Here is a 14,439-nt window from a genome sequence, read left to right as displayed (position 1 = left end):
TTGGAGAAGGTTGAGAGGCAAGTATAATCTAGCCACCAAGCCAATCAGGGGGAAGAGTCATGGGCTATGGGCAGGACAATGGGGTTCTGCTATTGATCCTGTCCCTGGTTCACCTGCATGGTCACTGCTTGCTATCCTTGTTGTAATACAAGCTTTAGCCTGTTTACAGAGCTGTAGGGAGGGCCCAATGAGATGATGATTGAGAACCTGAAGAGGTTATCAAGCATGGTTTTTACAGGAGAGATGTTTGGAGTCCAAGTGGGCCTCAAGAAAGAAAAGTTCACCTGAACCTTCAGAAGAGGAGCCTGAGGACTATAGTGAAGCCTTCTCAACTGTGGTAAGTGTCACATAGGCTCACATGCCATCCACCAAAGCATGTCTTATGACTAATGCATGGGTAATAGAAATGTCTTGGATCCACATAGAATTTACCGGAGATATCTTTCAGTTCATGCAGATTCTACAGTAAATGTTTGTGTTCCCATCTGATGACCACAGATGACTTTTCTTCAATCAGGAGAGTCAGAAGGGCCACCTATTTGGTTAACAACAGAGGCAGGAAAAGTGCCCAAGTCCAAAGTTAGAAGTCCATCTTTTTTCCAGGGTATTGCACTTTCAGAATTTGGGTAAATGGAAGGGAACAATACTTTAATAATGATAATTATTTAAACAAACTTTTATTCAACAGGCATTTTCTGATCACCTACTATGAGAAACAACATAGTGCAGTTGTTAAGAACATGGACCTAGAAGGCAGACTGCCTGACCCTTCCCAGCTATGTGAGGTACTCATCCTTATTGAATCTTAGATTTTCCACATATGTAAAATAAGGATGATGATAGTAGTACCTCTGTCTTAGAGATCCTGTCAGGATGAAATGAATTAACACATGTAGAGATGTATAACCCATAGGTCAATGCCTGGGCCATAATAAGTACTAGTTCAGAGATTCCAAGATGGCAGCAGACTAAGTGAAAGCTACACTGACTTTCTCCCAGGACCAAACTGGAATTACAACTAAAATATAGGGGGAAAAAATCCTGAATAAGCAACTGAAGACTAACTGGAGAGAACCCTTATAACCGAAAACATAAAGTGGAGACTTCATAGAGACTGGTAGGAAGTGCAGAGGCATGAGAAGGATGGCTGGGCTCCCATGGGCAGCAGCAGAAGTTCCGGAGGGATATCTCAGCTGTGCGGGGAGGGGTCCCCCTGAGAATTCTTGGGTCTAAACCACAAGATGGACTCCCAGGCCCAGAGAACCAAAACTGAGAAGGTGCCCACATAACATCTGGCTATGAAAAGCAGCAGGGTTGCTGTCTGCCAGGGAGAGACAGCTGGAAATGCAGGCATCATCTTTAAAGGGCCAAGGCACAAAATCTCATGTGCAGCCTCTCATCTTGGGCTCCAACAGAGGGAAGGTAGAATGGACTAGAGCTGTATGAGGGTAATCTGAGGTTATTGGCTCTAGAAGTAGAGTTCAGAGGGCAGCTGCCTGGATCCCTGTGCTGAATCATTCCCCCATATTGCAGAGGACACCTTTCTCAGGCAGACATTTACCATCTAGGCAGCTTTTGCCTGGCAGTAGGAGAAGCAATTGCCCCACCCACTGGTAAACCTCTGGCCCCATCCTGTGGAGTTTATACCTTGCTGTGGTCTATAACCTGAGGCTTATTGAGTGACTGAAAATAACAATCAGCTTTCAGGCAGACATGGATCTCTGGGTACTTTGAGTCTTTTTGCCTTATCTACTTCTGGACTCCAGGCTAAGAAAAGCAGACCTTGGTGCACATCTGGATCCTTTCCAAATGCACCTAGCCCCACCAGAGGGAGTCACAAGCTGCAGATCACTAATAGCTCCAAGCAGAGTACTCAGATCCAGTCACAAACAGCGTCTGACATTGGCCTACACCCTCCAAAAAGACTGGAAGTCATAGCAGATCTACCTAAGACATGAAATAAATCCAAACAGGCAGTAAAAATGGGGAGACAAAAAAAAAAAATCTCTAAATGAAAGAAAGAGAATTCTCCAGAAGAGCTAAATGAAATGGAGCTAAGTAGTTTATCAGATATAGACTTCAGAGTAATCATATCAATAGTAATGAAGAATGACATACCAGAGATAAAGAATACACTGGAAGGAGTAAAGATCAAAGTAGAGGAAGTCAAGGATGGGATCAGCGAATTAGAAGACAGGGTAGAAAAAATCACTCATTCATCCCAGGCTGGTTTGGGTCAGTGGTTAGAACATCACCCTGGAGACTGAAGGGTTGCAGGTTTGATTTCCAGTCCAGGGCACATACCTCAGTTGCAGGTTCTCCAGCCCCAATAAGAGTGCATGCAGGAGGCAACCAATGGATGTGTCTCTTTCACATTGATGTTTCTCTCTCTACCTCCTCTTCCTCCCTATTACTTTGTCTAGATATCAATGGAAAAAATATCGTCAGGTGAGGATTTAAGAAAAAATCATTCAATTACAAAACCAAAGAGAAAAAAACAATTAAAAAACAGGAGGACAGCCTAAGGGAGCTGTGGGACCACATTAACTGCAATAAAATCTGCATTATAAGAATACTAGAAGGAGAAGAAAGTGAGCAAGGGATAGAGAACATGCTTGAAGAAATAATGGCAAAAAACTTCCCTAACCTGGTGAAGGAAAAAGTCACACAAGTTCAGGAGGCACAGAGAGTCCCCAACAAGAAGAGCCCAAATAGGTCCACGCCCAGACACATCTTAATTAAAATGCCAAAAATTAAACACAAAGAGAGAATCTTAAAGGCAGCAAGAGAAAAGTAATTTGTTACCAACAAAGGAGCTCCCACAAGGCTGTCAGCTGATTTCTCATCGAAAACTCTACAGTCCAGAAAGAAATGGCATGAAGTAGTCAAGATAATGAAAGGCAAGGATCTAAAACCAAGATTACTATATTCATCAAGGCTATCATTTCAAAGAGATGGTGAAATAAAGACCTTGCCAGACAAAATAAAAGGCTCAAGGAGTTGATCACCAAAAGGAATGCTAAAGGCACTGCTGTAATGAGAAGAAGAAAGAGAGAGAGAGAGCCCTAGATGGTTTGGCTCAGTGGATAGAGCGTCAGCCTGTGGACTAAAGGGTCCTGAGTTCGATTTCAGCCAAGGGCACATTCCTGGGTTACGGGCTTGATCCCCAGTAGGAGGCATGCAGGAGTCAGCCAATCAATGGTTCTCTCTCATCATTGATGTTTCTATCTCTCTCTCCCTTCCTCTCTAAAATCAATAAAATACATATTTAAAGAGAGAGAGAGACAGAGAGAGAGAGAGAGAGAGAGAGAGAAACATAGGCATAAAGAATAAAAATATCAGCTCTCTTTCTCCGCCATCGAGGTGCGTGCGTTCGCCTCTGCCTCACCATGTCTTCCCACAAGACTTTCAGGATCAAGAGGTTCCTGGCCAAGAAATAAAAGCAGAATCGGCCCATTCCCCAATGGATTCGGATGAAAACTGGTAATAAAATCAGGTACAACTCGAAGAGGAGACATTGGAGAAGAACCAAACTGGGCCTATGAGAAATCACACATGAGAGATGACTCACATATTTATGCTGTATCCAGGTTGCCTACACCCTTAAATGATTGAAAAGATGCTACTGTCTGGACAGTTGGGGCATTTTAATTGGAAGATTAATGAACTTGTGATTTTGCTCTGTTGATTTTTTCCTCCTGAAATAGAAGGTTGATTCAGTAATAAATGTGAGCTCTTTAAAAAAAAAAAAAAAAAAAAAAGAATAAAAATATCAATAAATAAGAATCTATCAATAATATCCTTAAATGTAAATGGATTAAAATGCTCCAATCACAAGACATAGGGTACATGATCTCACTCATATGTGGAATTGAATGAGCAAAACAAACTGAGGAACAAAATAGATCCAGACACATATAAGCATGGAATAGACTGTCGAATCTCAGAGGAAAGGTGGGGGAGGAGGGAGATCAACCAAAAAACTTGTATACATATATGCATAATCTATGGACACAGACAATAGGGTGTTGAAGGTCTGAGTTGGGGGGCGGGGATGAGATGGAATTGGTCAATGGGGGGAAAGGGGAACATATGTAATACTTTCAACAATAAAGATTTTTTAAAAAGACATAGGGGAGCTGAATGGATAAGAAAACATGACCCATAAATATGTTGTCTACAAGAGATCCACCTCAGAACAAAAGACTCACACCGGATGAAAATGAAGGGATGAAAAACATTCTTTTCTTTTCTTTTTTTTTTTTCAGTTGATCAGCAGCCTAGCTAGGTTCTCTAGCCAGAATCTCCAGCTAAGTTCTATTTTTATTGTCTTGTTACATCTGAATTTATACCAGTTGCTTTTAATCCTATCAATTCTGTTCCAAAGGTTAGGGCTTTTTTTTTTAATTGCTTAAAGTATTACAAAGGGTATTAGATATGTCTCCTTTTTTCCCCCGCCCTTGACAATCCCCTGGCCTCCCCTACCCCCCAGTGTCTTATGTCCATTGGTTATGCTTATGTGCATGCATATAAGTCCTTCAGTTGAGCTCTTACCCCCCCTCCTGCCCCCCAAAACATTCTTCTATGCAAATGGAAATGGAAAAAAAAAGCTGGGGTATCAATACTCATATCTGAAAAAATAGATCTCAAAATGAAAGCCATACAAGAGATAATGGATATTATTTTCTGATACACTATCTAACCCTACAACTTAAAGAATTAGAAAGAGAAAAACAAGAAAAGCCCAGAGCAAGTAGAAGGAAGGAAATAGTAAAGATCAGAGCAGAAATAAATGACATAGAGACTTAAAAAACAATACAAAAGACTAATGTAACCAAGAGCTATTTCTATAAAAAGATAAACAAAATTGATGAACCTTTAGCCAGACTTATCAAAAAACAAAGTGAGAGGACCAAATAAATAAAATCAGAAATGAAATGAATATTATCAGAAAATCAGATAATATTCCTCAAACTATTCTAACACATCCAAGAAGAAGGAACACTTCCAAGCTCTTTGTATGAGGCCAACATTATCCTAATTCCAAAACCAGATCAAGACACTACAAAGAAAGAGAATTACAGGCCAATATCACTAATGAACATAGGTGCTAAAATCCTCAAAAAAAATATTAGAAAATTGAATCCAGCAATATATTAAAAAGATTATACACCATGACAAAGTGGGATTTATTCCAGGGATGCGGGCTGGTACAATATTCACAAATCAATAAATGTGATACATCACATTAAAAAATTGAAAGACAAAAAATAATTGAAAGACAAAAATCACATGATAATATCAATAGACCCAGAAAAAGCATTTGACAAAACCCAACACCCATTTTTTATTAAAACTCTCAGCAAAGTAGGAATGAAAGGATCATACCTCAACATAATAAAGGCCATATAAGACAAACCTACAGCCAATATCATACTCAATGGACAAAAACTAAAATATTTCCCCTAAGAAAAAGATAAAAGGCATCCAAATAGGAAAGGAGGAAGTAAAACTCTCATTATTTGCAGATGACATGATATTGTACATGGAAAACCCCAAAAAACTATTTGATTTAATAAATGAATTCGGCAATGTAGCAGGGTACAAAATTAACACCCAGAAATTGATGGCATTTTTACACATCAGTAATGAACTCTCAAAAAGAAAAACTAAACAAATAATCCCATTTACCATTGCAACAAAAAAATTAAGATACTTAGGAATAAACTTAACCAAGGAGGTAAAAGACCTGTACTGGAAAAACACAGGACATTGGGGGGAAAAGAGATAGGAAGATATTAACTAGTAGAAAAAGATACCGTATTCATGAATTGACATAATTAAAATGCCCATACTCCTCAAAGCAATCTGCAGATTCAATGCAATCCCTAACAAAATACCAACAGCATATTTTACAGATCTAGAACAAATACCCCCAAAATTTATAAGGAGCCAATAAAGATCCCAAATAGCTACAGCAATTTTGAGAAAGAAGAACAAAGTTGGAGGGATCACAATTCCTGACATCAATTTATACCACAATGCCACTGTAATCAAAACAGCCTGCTACTGGCACAAGAACTGGTATACAGATCAATGGACCAGAACAGAGAGCCCAGAAACTGACTCAAGCCATTGTGCTCAATTATATTTTACAAAGGATGCAAGAGCATACAATGGAGTAAATGGCTTTGGGAAAATTGGACAGGTTCATGCAAAAAAAATGAAACTAGACTACCAACTTACATTATACATAAGAACAAACTCAAAATGGATAAAAGACTTAAATGTAAGTCATGAAACCATAAAAATCCTAGACAAAAACATAGGTAACAAAATATCAGACATCTCACGTAGCAGAATTTTCACCAGCACATCACCTAGGGCAAGAAAAACAAAGGAAAAAAATAAACAAATGCAACTACATCAAAATAAAAAGCATCTGTGGAGCAAAAGGAACCACCATCAAAATGAAAAGGGAACCCACTGTATGGGAGAACATATTTTCCAATGACCTGATCAGGGGTTAATTTCCAAAATATATAAAGTACTCATACAACTCAACAAGAGACAAGCAATCCAATTTAAAAATGGGCAGAGGACCTAAATAGACACTTCTCCAAAAAGGACATAAAATGGCCAAGAGGCATATGAAAAAATGCTCATTGTCCCTAATAATCAGAGAAATGCAAATTAAAATTACAATGAGGTACCTACCACCTTACACCTACCAGAATGCAGGGGAGGATGTGGAGAAAACAAACAAACAAACAGCAAGTGCAGGGGAGGATGTGGAGAAAAAGGAACCCTAGTACACTGCTGTTGGGAATGGAGACTCATGCAGCCATTATGGAAAATATTATGGAGTTTCCTCCAAATATTAAATTGGAACTGCCATTTGACCCAGTGGTCCCACTTTTAGGAATATATCCTAAAAATCCAGATACACCAATCAGAAAGAATATATGCACCCCTATGTTCATAGCAGCATTATTTATAAGAGCTAAGATCTGGAAACAACCCAAGTGCTCATCAGTAGATGAATGGATAAAAAAAAAAAAAAAACTATGGTATCCCAGCCAGTGTGGCTCAGTGATTGAGCGTCAACCTATGAACCAGGAGGTCACAGTTTGATTCCCAGTCAGGGCACATGTCTGGGTTGTGAGCTCAATCCCCAGTAGCATCCAATGATTCTCTCTTATCATTGATATTTCTTTCTCTATCTCCCTCTCCCTTCCTCTCTGAAATCAATTTTATTTATTTATTTATTTATTTATTTATTTATTTAATATTGTCTTTTTAAAAGAATATTTTATTGTTAAAAGTAGTACATATGTTGATCCTTTTTTTCAGCTAGAAAAATGATTTTAGGTATAAATAATGTTACATGCAATAAACATAAACATTTTTAAAAATATTTTTTATTGAGTTTTTACAGAAAGGAAGGGAGAGGGATAGAGAGTTAGAAACATCGATGAGAGAGAAACATCAATCAGCTGCCTGATGTGCCCACAACCAAGGTACATGCCCTTGACTGGAATCAAACCTAGGACCCTTCAGTCCACAAGCTGATGCTCTATCCACAGAGCCAAACCGGTTAGGGCAAACATAAACATTTCAAGCAAAAAAAAAAATTTAAATGCAATAATATTACCAAAACTGTACTAACATAGTATAATATCACAAAAGTTGTAGGTAATATTAAAAATCTTCAAATAACAGGATTACTTCTATTATATCCTAAAATATCTTTTTTCCTCTGGCTCTATTTTGGTTCATCAGTTTATGTTGTTCATTATATTCCATAACTGAGTGAGATCATGTGATATTTATCTTTCTTCGACTGGCTTATTTCTCTTAGCATAATGCTCTTCAGGTCCATTCATGCAGTTGCAAATGGTAAGAGTTCATTCTTTTTACCAGCAGCGTACTATTCCATTGTATAGATGTACCACAGTTTTCTAATCCACTCAAGTGCTGATGGGCACTTAGGCTGTTTCCAAATCTTAGCTATTGTAAATTGTGCTGCTATGAACATAGGGGTGCATATATCCTTTCTGATTGGTGTTTCTGAATTCTTGGGATATATTCCTAGAAGTGGGATTACTGGGTCATATGGGAGCTCCATTTTTAATTTTTTGAGGAGACTCCATACTGTTTTCCACAGTGGTTGCAACAGTCTGCATTCCCTCCAGCAGTGCAAGAGGGTTCCTTTTTCTTCGCACCCTCACCAGCACTTGTTATTTGTTGATTTGTTGATGACAGCTATTCTGACAGGTGTGAGATGGTACCTCATTGTTGTTTTTATTTGCATCTCTCGGATGATTAGTGATTTTGAACATGTTTTCATATGTGTCTTGGTCTTCTGAATGTCCTTCTTTGAGAATTGTCTATTTAGGTCCTTTGCCCATTTTTTAATTAGATCGTTTACCTTCCTTTTGTTACGTTGTATGAGTTCCCTATAAATTTTGGAGATTAAACCCTTAGCAGTGATAACATTGGCAAATATATTCTCCCATGCAGTGGGCTTTCTTGTTGTTTTGTTGATGGTTTCTTTTGCTGTGCAGAAGCTTTTTATTTTGATGTAGTCCCACTTATTTATTTTCTCCTTAGTTTCTATTGCCTTAGGAGCTGTATCAGTAAAGATATTGCTATGACAAATGTCTGATATTTTGCTGCCTATGGATTCTTCTAAGATTTTTATGGTTTCCTATCTTACATTTAAGTCCTTTATACATTTTGAGTTTATTTTTGTGTATGGTGTAAGTTGGTGATCTAGTTTAATTTTTTTTAATGTATCTGTCCAATTTTTCCAACACCATTTATTAAAGAGACTGTCTTGACTCCACTGTATACTCTTGCCTCCTTTGTCAAATATTAGCTGAGCATAATGGCTTGGGTCAACTTCTGGGTTCTCTGTTCTATTCCATTGGTCTATATGTCTGTTCTTGTGCCAGTACCAGGTAGTTTTGAGAATAGTGGCTTGTAATATAGCTTGATATCTGGTATTGTCATCCCTCCAACTTTGTTCTTCTTTCTCAGGATTGTTGTGGCTATTCAGGGTCTTTGTTTAATCCTTATTAAGTTTTGGAGAGTTTGTTCCAGGTCTGTGAAATATTCCATTGGTATCTTAGTGGGGATTGCATTGAATCTATAGATTGCTTTGGGTAGTATGGACTTTTTAATGATGTTGATTCTGCCGATCTATGAACACGGTATATTCTTCCGTTTGTTTATGTCTTCCTCTATCTCTTTTTTCAATGGCCTGTAGTTTTCCGAGTATAGGACTTTAACTTCCTTAGTTAAGTTTATTCCTAGGTATCTTCATTTTTTTGTTGCAATGGTAATTGGATTGTTTTTTTAGTTTCCCTTTCTGTGAGTTCATTATTGGTGTATAAAAAAGCCATAGATTTCTGGGTGTTAATTTTGTATCCTGCTATATTGCTGATTTCATTTATTAAGTCTGGTAGATTTTTTTATGGAGACTGAAATCAATTTTAAATAATTTTTAAAGTAAAAATGAACAAAACAGTGGTCATTTGCACAATTGAATATTATACACCTGTAAAAAAGGATCTCTTATCCTTTGAGACACCATGGAGGAGCCTGCTGGGTATTATGTTAAGCAAAATAAACCAGTCAGAAAAAGACAAGTATCACATGATCTCACTTATATGTGGAATATAATGAACAAAATAAACTGACGAACAAAATAGATCCAGAGATATGGAAGCATGCAACAGACTGACAAATCTCAGAAGGAAGGGGGCGGGGTGGGGGGGGGGAGTAACAGGAAGAGATTAACCAAAGAACTCACATGCATGTATGCATAACCCATGGACACAGACAATAGTGCTGTAGGCCTGGGGGGTGCAGGTATGAGGTGAAGGAGGTTGAAGTGGAGAAAAAAGGGGACATATGTAATACTTTGAACAATAAAGATAATTTTTTTAAAAAGTACTAGTTCAGAGAGAGAAAAAATGGTGGAGGTATAGACGGACATGTCCCGTGCCTTGTCCCAGAGCTGTTAGGGTGAGCAGCTGAAGCAGGTAACATATAGCCTGAGTAAGCAGAGGATATTCAGCTGAGAGACAGTTTGCAGCCGGGAACTGCAGAGGAATCCTTGAGAAAGCGGATTGAAAGTTGTAGACTGCGGCTGAAATCTCTCCCGGATTGCGGGCTTAGCCGCGGAGACTGAGCCATCTTGAGTGGCTGTTTTTTGGAAACGTATACTGTACACCCAAAGACCCAGCATCCAGAGATCGGCTGCTAACCCGGAGACACCAGATCTAGGACAGCATGACTACGTGGAGTCCTGCTTCTCACGGAAAGATCCAAGCAACAGCAGCCTCCTGATCACCACACCCTCTGTCTAAGGCACAGCAGCTGTATGTGAAGCCTCCCTCAACCAGCCAGAAGAGCCACCAAAGGTGTGAACAGCACCCACCAGAGGAGCTGCTGCCAACTGAGGAGCAGCTGCTACCGCAACCGCCCGAGGAGCAACCACAGCCCGAGGAGCCACTGCTACCCAGGGAGCAGCCACTGAACGACTCAACATCTAGATATGTCAGTGAGATCAAACATGGGTAGACAAAGAAACCCCCAAAGGAAAGAAAAGGAGGAATCACCAGAAAAGCAGCTAAGTGATACAGAGGCATTCAACATGACAGAAAAAGAATTCAGAATAAGGGTCCTAGAGTGCATAAACCGAATGGAGGAAAAAATCAACAATTTATGCAAGAAACAAGAAAAAACAGATGATAAATCAATAACTTATGTAAGACCCAAGAAGAAATGAAGAGCGATATAGCTGCAATAAAAAACACCATTGGAAGTATCAACAGTAGACTAGGAGAATCAGAGGACTGAATTAGTGAATTAGAAGACAAGGAAGCAAAACACACCCAAACTGTACTGCAATTGGAGAAAAAAATTAAAAGACAGGAGGAGAGCCTAAGGGAGCTTTGGGACAACATGAAACGAAACAACATACGAATAATATGGGTGCCAGAACAACAGAAAGAGGAACAAGGATTAGAAAACCTATTCGAAGAAATAATATCAGAAAACTTCCTTGAGGTGGGGAAGAAAAAAGTCACACAAGCCCAGAGAGTCCCAAACAAGGTGAACCCGAAAAGACCCACACCAAGACACATCATAATTACCATGGCAAATGTTCAGGACAAAGAGAGAATCTTACAGGCTGCAAGAGAGAGACGGAAAGTTACATACAAGGGATCTCCCATTAAATTATCAAATGATTTCTCAACAGAAACACATCAGGCCAGTAAAGAATGGATGGAAATTTACAAAGTGATGCAAAGCAAAGGACTGAATCCAAGAATACTCTATCCAGCAAGGCTATCATTCAAAATTGAAGGGGAAATAAGAAGATTCACAGACAAAAAAAAGGCTAAGGGAGTTTATCACCACCAAGCCAGCAATGCAAGAAATGCTAAAGGGACTGGTGTAAAAAGAAGAAATAAAAAGCTCAGAAAGAAAACAGCCACACACAAAAAGAAATGGCTACAAACAAGTACCTTTCAATAATAACTTTAAACGTAAACGGACTAAATGCTCCAACCAAAAGACATCGAGTGGCTGAATGGATAAAAAAATATGACCCATACATTTGCTGTCTACGAGAGACCCACCTCATTAGAAGGGACTCACACAGACTGAAAGTGAAAGGATGGAAAAATATCTTTCAGGCAAATGGAAAGGAAAAGAAAGCTGGGGAAAGGAAGGAGGAGCAACTAAGATGGCGGCATAGGTAAACACCGGGAAATTATCGCCTCACACAACAATTGAAAATTACCGCAAAGGACTGAGCAAACATCATCCAGAACAACAGGAAGGCTGGCTGAGTGTAAATTCCACAACTAGAAGGAAAGAAAAGCACGCTGAGAGCCAGAGGCGCTGCGGAGGTGAAGTGCAGAGGTACGGTGGTGCGCGCGCGCGAGGAAAGGGGGTGGCGCCTGAGGACGCGGCTGTCTTTTTGAATCACAAACTCCCGACGGCTCTGAACTCCGGTTCCGGGAAGTCTCTGGGGACCCAGGTCTCATACGGGGAGAAGCTGGTCTGTCCGGCAGCGAGCGAACTTGAGGGCGGCTTTCCCTCAGAGGTGCTTGCAGCCCTTACCGGAACACTGAGACGCGCGACTCCGGGCGGAGAATCGGCCATGGCCACTTTCTCCGCCCTCTGACTCCCTGAGACCCCGCCCCACCCAGGCTGCGGCAGAGGCTTTTGCATGTGAATGTACCTAACTGCAGCTGAGCCAGGCAGACGGGGAACTTCCAAGAGAAGGCCCAAGGCCCCGCAGCGACTTGCATTGCTTCACAGCTGAGCCTCTTCGTGGCTCCTGCTGTGTGGCCTCAGGCAGAGGCTGAATTAGCACCTCCTTAGATCCAGGAGCCACTGTACCCAGTGGTCAGAGGGGGTCCATCCAGACTGCAACTCCTCAGATCCATAAGGGACGCACTCAGGGAGCAGACTCAGTGAGCACCAAAGCCCCACTGAAGCAAGTCTTGCCCCAGAAGGGTGTCTTCAGCACAGAAGTTCTCCCACTTTAGACACAGCTGATTCTCACAGCCAATTGGCCTGGAGGTCAATTCCTCCCAGTGATTCTACAACAACCAAGGCACCAAGAGTGCACCAAGAGTGTCCACCCCAGGTAACTGGGGAGGCTGAGCTACTGGGCCCTACAGGACACCTGGCGCACAGGGCCACTCTATCAACACAGGGAAGCTGCCAAAATGCGGAGACAAAGAAACAGGTCACAAATAGCAGAAATGGAGGAAAGCAAACGATTGGATATAAAGTTTAAGGCCACGGTTATAAGGTTTTTCAAGAATTTTATGGAAACCGCCGATAAATTTAATGAATCCCTCAATAAGTATAGGGAGACCATGGAGGACATGAAAAAGGACCAACTAGAAATTAAGCATACACTGACTGAAATAAAGAATAATTTACAGAGATCCAGCAGCAGAAAAGAGGATCCCAAGAATCAAGTCAAAGATTTGAAATACAAAGAAACAAAAAATACCCAACCGAAAAAGAAAAAAGAAAAGAGATTCCAAAAATATGAAGATAGTGTAAGGAATCTCTGGGACAACTTCAAGCGTACCAACATCAGAATTATAGGGGTACCAGAAGGAGAGAGAGGGCAAGATATTGAAAACCTTTTTGAAGAAATGATGACAGAAAACTTCCCCCACCTGGTGAAAGAAATGGACTTACAAGTCCAGGAAGCGCAGAGAACCCCAAACAAAAGGAATCCAAGGAGGACCACACCAAGACACATCATAATTAAAATGCCAAGAGCAAAAGATAAAGAGAGAATCTTAAAAGCAGCAAGAGAAAGACAGTCAGTTACCTACAAGGGAGTACCCATACGACTGTCAGCTGATTTCTCAACAGAAACCATGCAGGCCAGAAGAGACTGGCAAGAAATATTCAAAGTGATGAATAGCAAGAACCTGCAACCAAGATTACTTTATCCAGCAAAGCTATCATTCAGAATAGAAGGTCAGATAAAGAGCTTCACAGATAAGAAAAAGCTAAAGGAGTTCATCACCACCAAACCAGCATTATATGAAATGCTGAAAGGTATTCTTTAAGAAGAGGAAGAAGAAAAAGGAACTCTTACCATTTGCCACAGCATGGATGGAACTTGAGAGCGGATAAATACCACAGGATCTCACTCATTTGTGGAATATAATGAACAACATAAGCTGATGAACAAGGACTGATCCAGAGACGGAGAGGCATTGATTGGACTGTCGGGACTTGGAGGGAAGGTAGGGGAGGGTGGGGGTAAGGGGGAAAGATCAACCAAAGGACTTATATGCAAGCATATAGGCCTAACCAATGGACATGGACAACGGGGGGGTGAGGGCATGAGCGGGGGTGGGGGGGGTGGGGGTAGAGGGTAACGTGGGGACAAGGACACATATGTAATATCTTAATCAATAAAAAATATATTAAAAAAAAAAAGACAAAGGAAGGCAGAGAAACTGTTTCTGGTCACAGGAGACTAAAGAAACATGAAAGCAACCCAATGATCCTGTTTGGGAACTCAGACCAGAATGAAAATTGTTATGAAGGACATTATTGGGACAAGGAGCAAGATTTGAAATAAGGACGACAGAGAGAGAAAGCAGCAGGGCAAAAGGTTAATAGTTGGTGAATATGGTAGAAGGATAAGCAAGAGTTCTTTGCACTATTCTGGCAACTTTCTTGTAAGTTTGTAATAATCTCTAACTAAAAATAAAAATGTAAAAAGTAAAAAAAAAAAAAAAAAAAAAGAAAGCTGGGGTAGCAATACTTATATCGGACAAAAATAGACCTCAAAGTGAAGGCCATAACAAGAGATAAGGAAGGCTACTTCATAATACTAAAGGGATCAATACAACAAGAAGATATAACCCTGATAAA

At 40.2% G+C, this 14,439-nt stretch overlaps 1 pseudogene; it reads left to right on the top strand.

The window, feature by feature from the left end:
* The first annotated feature begins 3,374 nt into the window (after positions 1-3,374).
* LOC118660557 lies at positions 3,375-3,663 on the top strand (annotated as a pseudogene).
* Positions 3,664-14,439: the final 10,776 nt, after the last annotated feature.

This window comes from Myotis myotis, unplaced genomic scaffold, assembly GCF_014108235.1.
Source record: "Myotis myotis isolate mMyoMyo1 unplaced genomic scaffold, mMyoMyo1.p scaffold_m19_p_1, whole genome shotgun sequence".
Taxonomy (NCBI): domain Eukaryota; kingdom Metazoa; phylum Chordata; class Mammalia; order Chiroptera; family Vespertilionidae; genus Myotis; species Myotis myotis.
This window is presented reverse-complemented; position numbering and strand designations above follow the sequence as displayed.